This window comes from Lissotriton helveticus, chromosome 12 (genome assembly GCF_964261635.1).
Source record: "Lissotriton helveticus chromosome 12, aLisHel1.1, whole genome shotgun sequence".
In the NCBI taxonomy this organism is placed as follows: Eukaryota; Metazoa; Chordata; class Amphibia; order Caudata; family Salamandridae; genus Lissotriton; species Lissotriton helveticus.
This window is the reverse complement of record NC_136073.1, coordinates 910,468,907-910,485,499: the sequence shown is the minus strand read 5'-3', so window position 1 is coordinate 910,485,499 and position 16,593 is coordinate 910,468,907.

Here is a 16,593-nt window from a genome sequence, read left to right as displayed (position 1 = left end):
AGCAAAGGCACAACGGCACCAGCTAGGAAAAGACAAAGACAAATTACTAAACCCCTTTAAGACTGGGGGAGTGGTACATACGAACTTAAAGGAGGCTGCTAATCGCCTGGGGGACATTGAAGGCAAAAAGCGCGATTAATCAAGAGCCATGGCAAACACAGTACCCGGAAACACGGGGTCCGGGGGAAGGCTGGAGAAAGCAGTACCAGGCTCTCCGAGCGATGACTGATTTTTCTCATTAAATGAAGATACAGGCGCCTCAGTCTCTAGCAGGGGAAGCTACACGGAGTGTTCAGATCTAGAATCTAAGTCTGATGCTGGCTCAAACTCGGACTCTGAGGCTTCCACTGAAGAGAGCAGCTCAGATCATACAGGGTCTATTGGGACAAGACAACGTCGAGAAGGGTCCAGAGCTAAGCAGAGGAAAAGGTTCAGCCTACAGCAAGGAGAGATAGCTAAAAAGCTGGACTGGGACTATGCTGCAACATCCCAGTTGTATGTAGAGAATGGAGGTTCGAACGCACAACAGGGTGCTGCCAATTGTGATGCCTCAAATCCAGCTACTATGGAACTGTTGTTTGTCACTCTTAAACAAATGTAGGGCGAGGCCAGGGCCGAATCAAGAAAAGCCAGGCAAGAGTCGAAGAAGATACAAGGGGCTCTCAGAAAAGGAACAGACTTTACACAGAAGTGGCGGGAAGGGTAGCACAGGTTGAAGAATGAACGGGAAATTTAGAAGATGAGGTATCTAAGTGGCAGCAGTTCATGGAAGACCAGGAAAATTTGGCTGAAGATATGAGGTGGAAGCTCGAAGACTTCGAGAACCGCCAAAGGCGCAACAATGTAAGACTCTTGGGAATTGCCGAAAGAGTTGAGGGGCAAGATGTGCGGGCTTTCGTGGTTAACCTATTTAAAAAAGCTTTTCCAGAACAGACAACTTGGAACTGGGAAAGTGAGGTGCAGAGGGCGCATAGGTTTCCCTTGTTCCAAAAGAAGGGATCTGCAGCCGCTGGTGGTAACAAGCCTAGGGCAATCTTGGTCTTCCTTGGGAACTATATCTTGCGACAAGAGGTGATGGACAGAGCAAGACCGGAGGCCAAAAGAACAGTTGATGGGGTCACCTTTTTCGCACGGCCGGACTTCTGCCACGCGACGGTTGAGAGGAGATGGAGACTGAGACAGATGATTCCGGCGTTCCAGGCTTTGGGACTTGAGGCTTATTTACTATTTCCATCAAGGCTGAAAGTGTTGAAAAATGGGGGTGTTAGAATGTTCTCCTCTGAAATAAAAGCACAGGAGTTTCTGTCAGAATGCAAGGAGAAATAAGGGCAACTGGGGTAAGGGGGGATTGCATCCCAGTAAAATCGGCATAAGGAGCTCAAGTAGGATTAATGCAAGATGATTGAACGGTAGGGTACAATATGGAAAGAGGGGCTCAGAGTTCTGAAATGGATATAGGGATTCTGACGGGAGGGGGTGCGACTATCTACGGATACACAGCAGCTACACATAGGTCATGCTTGACCTATTTGCCTGTAGGGGGGGAGGGGTTCTGTGGGCGGGTGGGATGGGGGGAGGGGGCTGCAGGGCACATCTTTGGGAGAGGCAATGTAGGGCTTGAACATGACACACGTGGAAAGTTATTTACCAGGAGCACACTAAGGAGTGAACATGGGGCACAAGGAAGAAGAGTGAGTGGAAGCATCGAATGGCTGGGCAAGATGCAGAGGGATAGAAAAAAAAGTGAAATAAAGATGAGCACTAGAACACTTACTATTAATGTATGTGGGTTGAAGGACCGCGTGAAAAGACAGCGTGTGGCAGCCTATCTTAGAGCATCAGGAGTGGACTTTATGTGTTTACAGGAAACTCACATAGAAGGCAGCAAGGGGTATCTCCTGGATCAGTTAGGTTTTCAGGTGCTAGCATGTTCAAAACAAGGTGCAAAGACAAGAGGAGTGGCAATACTGGCCAAAAGAAACCAAATCACAGTCAGGAAGAAAATAGAGGATGTAGGGGGCAGGTGGGCTTTGGTGGAATGCCAAGTAAATGGGGACTGGATTACGTTAGGTTCGATCTATGGATCAATAGACGATGATCCAGAGATGTCTTCAGTCTTAGATACTGAATTACCAGCATGGGCCCCGACAGTAATCCTGGGGGGAGATTTTAACATCAATGGCATAGGAGAGCTAGGATTAGGGGGGACAGGGAAATACCAGGGGCGGAAGAAAAGGGTATGCAGGGCAATTATCGAAATGGCAAGAAATAACTCACTGGTAGATGTTTGGAATACAATCAAGCCACTGGATGATGGCCCCACGTATTTTTCTGCACCACACAGAGTTTTCGCAAAGCTAGATTACTTTATGATATCCATTAGGTTGATAGGGAAGGCAAAGATGGAAAGGGCACCCCGCATTGTTTCGGATCACAACCCGCTGATACTCATACTAGAGAATACAGTAAAAATATGGAAAAGTGGATAGAAAACTACTGGGAGATGAACTGGCATAGTACCACCACCGGCTTTACCTGGTATGCCTTTAAGGTGGGGGTACGCGGAGAAACTCTCAGTTACAGCCTAACAAGCCAAAAAAAGGAGAGGGCCAAGTTGACCAGGTTATATCAGAAGGTTGTGCAGTGGAGGCAGAGCTAGTGGCGCTAGTTCAGGTAGGGGCACCGGTAGAGCAGATCCTGATAGAATTAGCTAGAGCAAAAGCAGAAGCGGGGGAATATATAGCAGCGAAGGCAGCAGAGCTTTATACGGCAAGAAGGGAACACTGTCATGAGTACCGTGAGAGAGTAGGACTAGGCAGAATGAGGCAAGGGGGGAGATAAAGGAAATTATGGATAGCAATGGGAGCTTGATCACTGAAGAATCTGGAATTAGAGAGGTGTTCAGGCAGTATTATACTAGACTATAATGATGATCAGGAAACAGATGAGGACTCAATTCAGGAATACCTGGCAAATATAGTAGCGCCATATCTTACTCAGGAAGATAGGGATGATTTGGATTCACCAATACGGGAAGAAGATGTGAGGCACGCACTGGCAAGCCTACCAGCAGGTAAAGCCGCAGGACCGGATCAGTTGCCAGTGGAGTTTTATAGAACTTTTCAAATAAGGATTTTTAAGTACATGTTGGCAACAATCCAGCAGGCACAGGTGGGTCAGTCAATACCAAAGTCTTGGGCAGAAATTGTAATCATTCTTAAAAAAGGCAAGGCACCTACAGAGGCAGGCTCTTATAAGCCAATCACACTCTTAAATGCAGATGCCAAAGTATACTCTAAGGTATTGGCCACTAGACTCTCAAGGGTGATAGATACTATAGTGATCCATGCGCAGCATGGTTTTATTCCAGGGAGGGGTACGACGGAAAACATATGAAGAGTAATTACATTATTTGATGCCACAGAAGTCACAGGGGACCCGATGTCGGTTATGCTTCTAGACGCAGAGAAAGCGTTTGACCGAGTCTCCTGGGACTATTTGTGGTCATCTTTGTGCTGGGCTGGCATAGGGGATAATTTTACACGGGCCATTCGGGTGCTCTATCATGCTTCAACTGCACGGGTGAGGGTCAATGGGGAATACACAAATAGGTCACAAGTAAAGTGGGGTACCAGGCATGGATGCCCATGCTCCCCGCTGCTCTTCGCCGTATATCTGGACCCGCTGCTGCGTAGATTAATAGGGAATAGGAGAATTGCTCCAGTAAAGTCTATGGGGGGTGAAGACAAAGTGTTGGCATATGCTGACGATGTCGCGGTTATCTCATCAAATCCTATGGACGCAATAAGGGAAATAGAGGGAGAAGCGGCGTTGTTTGGTAGAATAGTGGGCTACTCTTTGAATAATGTAAAAACACAGATTATTATAAACAATAAGGTGCAGTGCTCAGATAGTCGAGTGGTAGAATCAGGTATGTACTTGGGGATGGAAATAACAGCGAATCTAGATAGCGTGGTGGAAAGAAATATTAAACCAATAATTAAAAAAGCCAAAAGGGATCTAGACAGATGGCATAATCTACATTTTACATTAGTAGGGCGAGCAAATGTAGTAAGAATGATGCTGTTGCCAAAATTGCTACACATCTTTCGGGCAATCCCACTGACATTCGATCAAAAAGGGTATGTCTTTTTGGAGCAGTTGGTAAACAGGTTCCTATGGGCGCATGGGAAAACGAGGCGGGCTCAGAGATACATTGCACTTCCTAAGGAGAAAGGTGGATGGGCAGTTCCTGACTTTAAAATGTATCACTGGGCGGCTGTTTTTCAATACTTGGTGGAATTAATTGGGGGAGCACCAGAGCATGTAGGTGTGTGTAACTCGGTATATGCAGTATTGATGGGGGCGGAAAATATAAAAAATCTGTTTTTGAAGTACACGGAGCTCAGCTACTATAAAAGGACGAAATTTAAAACCCGGATTGCGGCATATAAGATATGGGCTGCATTTAAAAAGAGGTATGGATTAGGAAGATACAATGCACACACACGACTATTAGACCACAAAGCGCTACAACCAGAGATATTTGCAGATTGAGTATTTAGAGAGTGGGGCCAGAAGGGCATTGTGAGTATTAAGAATTTGATGGGGGAACATGGTATGTACCAATTTGCGGAATTGCAACAGCACTATGGGGTGGATACAAGAAGTTTTTATAAATATCTGCAAGAGAGGAGCTTTTTTGCTATGAAAAAGGGGGGCCCAGCTGGGTTCAGTGACAACGTGGTGTTGGAGTATGTGGAGAAACAGGGGGGTAGCACGATTAAAAGAATTTACTCTGAACTGATAGAAAGTAGAGAGGATGATTTAGGGAAACAAGGAGCAAAATGGGTAGAGAGACTGGGTGTAGGGCAGGAAAATTTCCAGCTATCATTGGAATTAGGCAGAAATATGCTATGCAGTGCAGACCTGGAGGCGCAGCACTATAAAACCATCTTCTCACTCCACTACACGACAGCAAAAATTGCGCAATGGAGAGGCAACTCTGGAATTACAAGCCCGCGCTGTAATAGCTCGGAAGCCGGGATGGTGCACATGTTTGCTACCTGTCCAACACTGCTACCATTACATAAAGAAATAGAAAAGTTCTTGGAGAACGCTATGTGTATTGTCATAGAGTTGACACCAGCAAGGCTGGTATTAGGAGTGGATGGGCAGTGTGTAGCCAATACATTTCTGTTTGTAGCTATGGCGGTGTTGAGACTTTGGCCTAGATGTATCAAGCCTTTTGCGTTTCGTTAAGGCCGAAATTCGCAGAATTTTGGCCTTAACGAATCGCAAACGGACATTTTGCATCTTTTGGGATGTATTAGAAATTAGCAAAATAAGGAATTGCAAAAAATTGCGATTCCTTATTTTGCTTAAGCATTTAAGGAATCGCAATTTTGCGATTCCTTAAATGCCATGTATGAAATTTTTTAACATTGCGAATTCAGGTTAAGGAATCGCAAATTAACACCAATTTGAGGTTTGTGTTAATTTGCGATATCCTTTCAAAAACCAAAATATGACAATTTTGAAGGTGGCATGTGACACACATACATGCCCATAGGGCATGTATGTGTGCCATATGCACACACATGTAAGTTTCAGGGGTGCAGCAGGGTGTCCATGAGACACCCCTGCACCCTTGAAATAATTCTCAAATTGCGATTAGCAAATTGCGAATTCGCAATTTGAGAATTACTTCACAATCATTCCTAAGGGCCTCCTGGCCCATAGGAATGCATGGGAAATTAATCCTTATTTGCGAATTCGCAAAATGCGAATTCGCAAATAAAGATTAATAAGGAATCGCTAAAAAAAAGCGATTTTTTACATACATTCCGTTTTGCGAATCTTAAATAGCGATTCGCTAAAAATCGCTATTTAAGATTCGCAAAATGGAATCTTGATACATCTAGGCCTTTGTGTGTCATCAGCTTGGAAAGACCCGGCATAACCCGCTTTTCATCAATGGCTGGCAAGGCTACTCTCTATATACAACTTGGAGAGGGAGATATATGCAAGGAAAGGTAAAAGAGGGAGGAAGCTAGGTTTAAAAATATGGGAACCTATGGAAACCTGGAAGAAAGGATAGAATGAGGGCAAGAGGGTATGGTTAAGCCTTTCCTTTTGTTTCTAGGGGCTTGGTTTATTTACAGATGTTTCACATGGGGGTTTTTTCCCTTTTTTCTCCTCTCTGGGATAATCTCACGTAATGGTTGTTTATGAAATTCTCCCACTCTCTGCCTTATTGATTTTCATATCTTCGTCAATTTATTCTTCTTTATTTGTTCGTTTTTTTGTCTTCTTCCTGTCCTCATTGAGTTTTATCAATCTAAGTACTGAATTTGTTTATGTAAAACAATAATGGTGTTTTGTTATTGTAAAGTGTCATGCAGCCAGGGGGGAGGGGGAGGGGGGAAATGCGGGGTGAACACCTAATAAAAAATTTTTTTTTTTAAATAAATAAAATAAAATTGATCACTACTAAAAATGTAACACATATATTAAAAAACATAAACAATACTTACAAAAAAACATACATCACATACATTTAAAATATTAACTAAAATATACAGCACTAATTAGAAAATATATATTTTTAAAAACTATATTTTGCAAACGATAATAATGACTTCTATATTTTTGAAACAATATTTCTTACCTTAAATTCGATATTCTTGACCATGATATTCTTGCTGTTGATATTTCTGTGTCAAGATATTTCCAATTCAATATTTGCATAAGTTGACATTTCCAACTCGATATTCTGTCTGCATACCTTGTACGAGTGGGTGTGCGAGTGGTTGTGTAAGTAGTTATGTGAGTGTATGAGTGGGTGTGTGAATGGGTGCATGAGTAACTGTGCGGGTCTGTGAGTGGTTGTGTGAGTGGCTGTATTGGTGAGTAAGTGGGTGTTTGAGTGTATGAGTGAGTGTGTGAATAGGTGTGTGGTTCTGTGAGTGGGTGTATGTGTTTTTTAATTGGGATCTAGATCTGCGCATCCACCCAAATCTACCCAGATCAACGATGATCCAGGCAGATCCAGGCGGATCTGCAGCAGCGGTGTCTTGGGAGCAAGCTGGGAGCAGCACCCCCGCAGCAGTGGACCCCCCTATCAACCTAGGCCCAAGCCCATGTCTGTCACAGACGCAGCCAGTCTAATCATGAGTCCAATGCCAACAAGCAGTGATGTTGAAATTGACTTATCGTTATCGCAAAGTAGTACCCAATCAATGCAGGGAACAGAGATAAGTGGACAACAACAGCCGCAACCACCCCCAATAGTAGTTGTTCTTCCCAAAGTAAGGGCAGTTCAGGAGATCAAGCTTCCTGCAGAGGAAGAAGAGCAAGCCACTCTTTCAGAAGATCCATTGTCTTCCAGATCCCCAGCAAGGAAAAAGAGGGTTAGTCCATCAACTTCTTCCGAAAGCCCCCTTTCTGATGATCTAGATGCCATTTGGATCCCACCACCTCAGTCTGAGAGTGAGACACGCCACGAGGCAAGGCTAGGGAAAAGGAAGGTTCCAGAAAGCCTTAGAGTTATGGAGGTAGATGTAGAAGAGGAGTATGATGATGATGAGGCAGTCATCATGGACATTACTCCCGCCCCAGTTGAGACCGGCATTACCCCATCCCAAATTGCTGTGCGGGATGTGGCACGGATACCACCAACACAGATCATACCACCAACACCACCTCCAGCTTCCATATTTCGCTGACAGCCACGTACATCACCACAAGTATAGGGTGACCAGACGTCCCCGTTTTCTCAGGACGGTCCCCATTTTTGGAGACGTGTCCCGACACTTTTCTCCAAGTCACTCAAATGTCCCTGTTTTCAAACAGTGTCCCCGTTAAACACAGAAATGTCCCTGTTTTTCATTGTTCCAGTTGAGCATGCGCACGCATGCTGTCTTTGAACTGTTTCTGGGGTGTGACGTCACTGAGGTGAGCACTGTAGCAGGAAGGGAAATCCTTTGAAGAGAGACATTTTCTCTCGGGATTTCCCTTCTCTTTTTAACGCAGCGCCACCTACGTCATCGTGCCAGCCATATTCGAACAATTGCATATCATCAAAACTGTGATGTTTTAGTGATTTTTGGCAAATATATGCTATAGTCCTTAAAAGTGTAAATGTAAAAAAAAGTACTAATGCTGGTGCGTAAAGGAGAGGGAGTGCCAATAAAAGACCTCCGATTTGTTGTCTGTAATGCTTCATCTCGGTCTGTGGAGGGAGCTGTCATTGTAGTCCTTTTTCTATGTCTATGACAGCTGTCAAATAGTCCTACTTTTATGTTGATGGTACTGCAAATGATAGTCCTACTCCTATGTCTATGATCTGTCCCCGTTTTTTGTTTTGAGAATCTGGTCACCCTACACAAGTACCAACTCAGTACTAGGTACTGCAGAGAGTCAAACTTCACGCCACCTACCAGTTCATCCATCAATGCAAGTAGCACCAGCAACAGCACCAGAAAGTGGACCACCCCAATTTGGGACTTCTTTTCAGTTAGCACAAAGGAGGTGAACATTGCTATATGCTCCATTTGTGAAAAAGGTGTTAGTCGGGGTAAGCTTGGCACAAACTATGGTACTGGAGGCCAAACAACCCATCTAAAAAAACACCACTCTATCCAATGAGAGGCACACCTTAGCGGCCAAAAAACTTCCCCAATTGCTGTTGGTGGGAATGAAGAAGAAGTAGAAGATACGATCGCTGTGGAAGGTGAACAAGAGGGAGACATTTTCTCTGGTACACAAAGTTGCCCTGTCCCAAGCAGTGCAGTGGTACCACCCACATCCTCATCAGCAACATCTCAGTGGCATAAGATGAAGAGACAGGCTGAGAGTGGCACCAAGGGGTCCAAGGCAAGAGAGTAATGCAGTGAAAAAACGTGCGTTGAGCCTAAAAACTTCTGGCGTCAATAAGTCACCTGCATCAGTGGCACCAGAAAAGAAAAAAAATCCAGGCTACCATTCTCAGCATGTTTAGGTCGGAGGGGCAGTAAGAACGCAACCACCCAACTGTACATTTGTACAATGAAAAGCTGGCTAAAATGTTAGCACTGGACCTCCTCCCTTTTTCTTTTGTTGAAGGGGTGGGTTTTCTTGAATTTGTGACAGCCATCTGCCCAAAATGGAAGATTCCCAGCCGGTCCAATTTCCCCAGAGTTGCTGTTCCACCACTAAATCACAACATGCTTGAATTGCTTGGATAAGCTTTGCAGCAGAGTGCTGTTCACATCTGCCTGACAACAGACATGTGGACCAGTTGCTAAGCCACTGATTACATGTGCATCACTGCACATTGTATCTCTTTAGTGGAGGTTAGAGAAATGATATCTGCAGCAGGTGTTGTTGACACTGCTAAGACTTTTAATGCCACTCAGAAACATGCAACTGTAGCCATGTTCGCCATGGAGAAATCTCATACTACTGCAAACAATTTGGAAGACTTTGACAGCAAGGTCTTGGAATGGCTGCACCCAAGAGGGCTTAACATTGGTTTTGTTGCCACAGACAAGGTCAGTAAGATAGTTAGGGCCGTGTACGATGGTGGCTATTTAAGGGTCCTGTGTTTGGAGCACTGCATTAACATAATTGTACAAGACTTTCTGAAAAAAGAAGACTGAGTCAGCAACTCACTGACCACCTGCAGATAAATCTGCACACATTTCAGTCATTCTTTAAAGCCCGGAAGCAGCTGAGGATCATTCAACGTGAGCATAGAGTGCCAGTTAAAGCACTCATCAAGGAGGTGCCACACGTTGCAACTCAACTTATTATTGTATTGTATTGTATTTTGCACTTATAAAGTGCGCTGTAACCCTACGGGCATCCTGGCGCTGAGACACAGTAAAAAGAGTTAAAAACGCAGTTGCAGAACCTGACCGGCTACATGCTTGAACGTCTGTTTGAGCAGTACAGACCAATCAATGAATATGTGGGTTACTTACCTATACCTCATGCAGTGTATGAGGGCCTGGCACACAGGGCTGTGAACCATTTCAAATCTTCTTTTTTTCTGCACCAAGACCCACCACCCACAATAGCAGTTTGCACGGTCTTGGTGAGGGATCTCTCGGGTGGCACAATTCATGCTGCTTCCCTTGTGGGACCTCTTCAGTACCAAGGCCCTAGGTACCAGTGATACCAATTATTAGGGACTTATAGAGGTGGCTGACGTTGTGCCAATCGTGGTAAAGTTTTGGGAAAGAGATCGGGCAATGGAAACCTAGGAAGCAGGGATCCAGTACACTTACAGTTTGAAATCATATCAGTCATCAAGTCAAAAGGGTGCAAACCATGCCAAAAGAGGCCCTTTCCTACACCATGATGTGCTTAATTCCAAAAGATAATACAAATCTCTCACAATGTAAGAATTACCATTCCATTGCTTTAGTTAATACTGATTCCAACAATTTCACAAACAATTTAGAGTTGCCCATTGACCCTATTTTGCCTGAGTTATAGGTCCTGAGAAATCTGGTTTAGTTAAGGACCAACTTTCCTCTAACAATGCTTCTTTTTTTTTCAACATCCCAAACAAAGCGTCTAAACTTGACCATGCTATTGTTGGTAATGCTTTGGATGCAGAAAAAGACTTCAATAGGGTTGGTTGGGGACAAAAATGGATTGGTTTTCTACCTAAACTGATTGCTTCAATTTCCTTTTTGTTCATGGCATGGGCTCCAAGCTGCAATTTCTGTTAATGATGTGCTCCCAGATTACTTTCCTTTGTGCAGAGTAATATGCCAAGGGTGTCCACTTTCACCTCTTCTAACCAAAATCTGACAAGATTCACACATTTTAGGCTTTCAAATTGGATCACATGTCAGTTTATGCTGATGACATCCTCCTATATAGTTCTAACCCTACAGCTTCCCTTCCTCCTTTCCTTCAATGAGTCACCTATCAGGATATGAGATAAATACTAATAAATGTGAGATATGTCCTTTGTAATAAGCAACTTTTTGCCCTTATGGGATTTACTTGGCAATCCTCCAAAATTAAATATCTGGGGTTGTGTTTCTCACAGACTAATAAAGGAACTTTACATTTTTTATTTTGATTGTATTTCCAAAACACTAAATGATAAAATCATTTCCATCTCTGTCTCTCAATCCCCCCTCCCCTACATCTCTACCTGCAAAGCCAGACTTAAGGCCTGATTACAAATTCGGTGATCTGACTTCTGTACCACCACAGCGGCAGTCTGAAGAAGAGTGCTGTATCAGCGGTCTTCCACCTGCCTTATTATGCTGTTGCCAGTGGGCCGGTGGTAGTCTTTCTGATAGTGGTAATATTTCTTCATATTTATCGATGAATGTATGTATATTTTGAGTGCACAAGTGTCAAATACACACATGTGCATGACTCGTGAAAATATACCTACTACCCATTGCTGGAGTCTGGACCATTTTTGCCCAATCCAGTCAATGGGTAGTACAAAACAGACTTGCCTAGATTTCGACACCAAAAGAGTCACTTTCTTTGGGGGTCAAGATGCTGCTGGGAAGGGGGGACCTAGAGACAGGAATCCAAATCAGAGACTGAGGAGAAGAAAACGAAATGTGTGAGTGTGCACCCCAAAACCTTTGATTCCACTGACTCAAAGTAGGAGGTTCCACCACCACGGTTGGCTTGTTGGAAAGCCAACTCATAAATTTATCTGTGCCGCCCTATGACAGCTGCTTTCCCCGACCAACACTGCAGCGGTTGCTGAATGGCTGTCGTTGTCGCCGATGCTCCGGCTGTTTTTCGAACAGCAATCCGACAACATCTTAATACAGCAAGTGGACTGCCTAGTCAGTGGCGGTGAATGCGGCACTGACACTTGTTTAATGATTCTACCCATGTCCCACTAAAGTCAATTAAGTCCCATCTAGATCTTTTTACTTTTCATGTTCTGGCATTAGTATAAGACATCATCAGCCCATACTTCTTGAATTGTTGTAATCTATCTCCTGGCTCTTCTAAAGTTCCAGCACCATAGGAAGAGGCCTTGGGCATTAGCCTTTGCTCAAAAAGCCCTTTCCTGATCCTTTTGTCCTTGGCAAATACATTTCCACTCTTCTCAAACATCCACCATTTGGGCAGTATCACTTTCTTGGATTCCAATCAATCATACATCTGCTCTTCCCCTTCTACATATATCCCTTTTCTGGGCCTCAGATGTCATTCAATCAATCCTTGCTCAGGGAGGTTCTGCCACCCTGATCCTTTTAGATCTCTTTCTGCTCCATCCCTCACCCTTTTACCCCCAGTGTTTAACAAGCCTCCACTTTCAGCCCAACTCTTTTCAATGTTTACTTCTCCCTTCCACGTCTCTCCTCTTGTGTTTTGGGATCAATCGTCATTCAGGTGATACTCAAGTCAGAGCTTCCATCAATGACGTCAGAGACACTGAAGGAAGGTTTCATTCTTGCACGGTAGAAGTAGCTGACTGAAGGATGACAAGAAATTGTCCTTAACTAAATAGTGGCATGGCTGAGGGCCACGCTTTCATTTGGTCTCCCCCTTTAGCAGCCCTCAGAGGTAGGGGATAATCAAACCCCGGTCACAACAGCTAGAAATCTAGGTATCTTTTCGAAGGTGTCCTGTTCATGAGTTTACCATCTTCGTCTGCTCAGGAACATCCTCCAGTTGCTACACTTATACACCAAGAAAAACATGATTTCTGCTTACCTCTCTCACAGGCTTCAGGTAGTCAAAAATTAAGTAGTGTGCATCATTCTTCCACTATCACCACACTCCTACTCCTACCATCTTAAGAGTCTTCATTGGCTTCCAGTTGTCAAACATTCTGAGTCAATATTTACTTTCAATTCACGCAACTCAGTGCAGTAAGACAGGTGTTTGCACTGCGTTGTGTGAATGGGAGAAAGTTGGACAGAGCCATATCTAGTATGATATGACGCTATTCACCTCTCTCCCTGTGCTGGCGCACTTCTGGCTGCCTAGCACCAATGCAGGAATCCTTGCCCCAGAGTGCAAGGATTCCTGTTACAAGCAGGATTGTTTTTGTGCAGGAAGAGAAACCTTTGAACAACCCTTAACCCCTTGTATGCTTGTGACGGAACCGTTCCGTCACAAGCCTCGGGTGAGCTGTGCTTGTGACGGAACGGTTCCGTCACGGCCTGCTCGCCGCACCTGCGCGGGGCGAATTCTGCGCCTGCGCTGAGCGTTCTATTGGGCGGGCGGGGCCATGACGGAACCGTTCCGTCACAAGCACAGCTCACCCGAGGCTCGTGATGGAGCGGTTCTGTCACGAGCACGGGAGCGCCGCGCGGCCGCCCCGCCCCCTTAGCACTGCGGCGAAATAGCCGCCGCAGTGAAGGGGTTAAAGGGCATGTCCATCTTTCTATGTGTGCCAAGGAATGCAACACTCATAGAAAGAGGAAGTAACAATGAGAAACAGCATTTCTCCTCATTATGCCTGCTTCAGGGAGGCACAGCTGTTGGACACATTTACAGGTTTAAAAATGTTTGCAACTCGGGGACGCCAAAATCCATGACTGGATGCACAGGAATGGCCATGCAACACCCATGGAACACTTTCCCAATGAAGAATAATGCACTGCAGATCTATGCGCTGCCTTGTGTTGCTGTGAATTTGCTATATCATGCAAAGTGGCTTTGCACGGCTTAGTAAATGCCAAAAAGGATTTTGCTTTGAGGCTCCACCATAAAAGTGACGCAACCCAGAGGCAAAACCTAAGTAAATCTGCCTTCTACATTTAAATCACCGTGCATTTGCCATCATGTTCTTCATAACATAGACCCTATGGGCCTCATTTATGAAAAGTGACGCATCGCTGCGTGAAAACAGCGATGCGTCACTTCACTGCGTCCTCCTTGCGACACCAATGATGCGTCATATTTACAGTATGACGCATCATGGCGCAAGGAGTTACAGATACGTCAGTATTTCTGACGTATATCTGTATGGCGCAAAAGTGACGCATTGCTGGAGTGTGTCACAAAAGTGGCGCAACTCCAGCAATGTGTCCTTTCACATGGGGCAAGCCCCATGTGAAAGGGCCTGCATCAGTCTTACGTCTGCTGTGAGGCAGGTGTAAGAAATTGACGCATTTGTGTCCTAGAAATGGGGCAGTGAAATCTTATAGATTTGACTGCGTCACTTCTATGACCCTTTCTTGCGTCAGAACGGCCCCCTGCATACATTATACCTGGCATAGGTATAATGTAGTGCAGGGGTTTACAAAGTGACGCATCTACCTAGATGTGTCACTTTGTAATATATGGTGCAACAATGCACATTTTTTACGCTGCTGGTGCATCACAAAAAGTGACGCACCGGCGGCGTAAAAGTGACGCACGGCCTCATGAATGAGGCCCTATGTATCTTAGAAGCACAATTCAACCGTAATATCCCAACCCTCTCTCAGTTCATCCACTGCTAATTTGCTCACTCTTCACTCCTGTAGATCGACTCATCTTAGTGGTCATTCCTTTTCTTTTCTGGCAGGGAAACACAGACACTCTCTACTCTTAAAATATGCAACATCACTAACCATGTTTCTTTCCACAAGAATAATAAAACCGGCCTCTTTCAGCATGACTAATCCCCTTCTTTCAGTCTGATCATTTGAGTGACAGAGCAACACATTGGTGTAGCAGTCTTGCTTTAGAAATTTACTTTATTAATCATTCAAATACATAGGTGACTGATGAAAGAAGATCAAAAGAAACTGGTGTGTTCAGTGTGCTCCCAAAGAGAGAGTGAATGAACAAAAAGAGATATCAAACAGGCCTAGGCATCCTTTATTCTTCAGTGCTATGCACTTAGGTATTTGCACTTAGACATTTGAGTGGGAACATTTGAACTGGAAGAGTGTGCCATTTATAGCAAACAAAGGTTACACCTTGTAAAAAAGTATATTGTATAGTAATATAATCCAGTAGACGTTGGTATTCTTAAGTTGGTATTTATTATTTAAATTTAGGTAAAAGGATGGTAATATGGAGTAAGGAATCAGGCCCCACCGGGAGCAGCATCCAGCTGCTCAGCCCACTCAATCAAACTGACCACACATTCAAACCATGCACACAGTAACATTCCAATGACATCATACACACACAGGCTGAGCAGCAGGGAATGAGATGATCAGGATGTAACACATCTCCCTCTTTTAAAACAATGAAAACAAAAGAGATAAAGTGAGACTAAATACAGTATGTCCTGATGGTGGAAAAATCAGGATTATGAATAAGCAGTACATAGAAAATGAATAACTGTAAATAATATCATGAAATGAGTTGTCAACATTGAAAATGAATATCTGTAAGTAATATCATGAAATAGTAATATATCATCATGAAAGATGAATATAGGAATAATATCTTCTCGCATAAAACCAGAGAGTAGTTATATACAACCATCCCCTTCTCAAAGAAAAACCCAAAATATCACTAATCATGGTCGTTGGCCAGACTGTCATGAACAGCAATAAAAGGGAAACAATTTAAACAAGGTGGCGTCCTTATAGAATAACCAATTTAGGACGTAGGAGTTATCACGCTATTCGAAACACACTTAAATACAGTATAAATAACTAAGCGCATAACACCTAAGTATGGGTATATGGTTACTTAATGACTCTCTGTAACTGAACTCCTCTAATTTAAAAGAGCACTTGCGTGGTTCAGGAAAATAAAACATGAATAAACATAACTGAGGACTTTGCAGCCTCATATAATTTGATCACAAAGAAATGGAGCACCTCAAACCATGAGCACGTATGTGGCTCCGCAACATATGCATCATAAAATTCCAACTGGAGAACTAAACTTCAGAAAATACAGGAGCGCCTCAAACCATGAGCACCTATGTGGCTCCGCAACAAATCTAAATTACACACTAGCATTGAAATCCTCAAAGTACATCAAAATACATACTAGTATTGAACTCCTCAAAGTTCAAGAAAATATACCTATTTAACTCCTCAAAGTTCAATCAATAAATGTAGATTCTGCACGACTAATCGCAGTAAAGTGTGAACTCCTCTATTTAAAATAGAGCACTATTAAATAAGTGGTTCATCAATGAATATCAATAACTTAATGAACACCTCAAATTAATTGAGCACAAACGTGGTTCATTTACATCAATAAATTCAAACTTTGTCAGAACTTAGCATAGTAAACCTGACCCTTAAAATCAACCATTAAAGAAAACAATATAAATAAATTAATTCATCAATTTCAGCACTTAACAGTCCAAGTAGTATAAGAAAATAAGTAAATCACTCAGAATACAAATAAACCAATAGCTCAATTGCAGTACATAACAGTTCCATAAATCACTTAGAACAACATGTACATCAATTTATATATAAAAGTGACTGATGGAAAATAAGAAACTAAAATAATAAAAGTAGTCACCGTTGTCATATCAGATGTTGTGAATTGCGAGGCTTGAATAGAAAAACAGTACCTTGTCTCTTGAAATATAAATGAAAACATCTCAGGGACTTGCAGGGTTTAAAAACAACATAGCGTGTCAGTCGCTGTGACACGATGATGAAAACGATGGCGGAAAACCATAAAAGCAAAGAATTA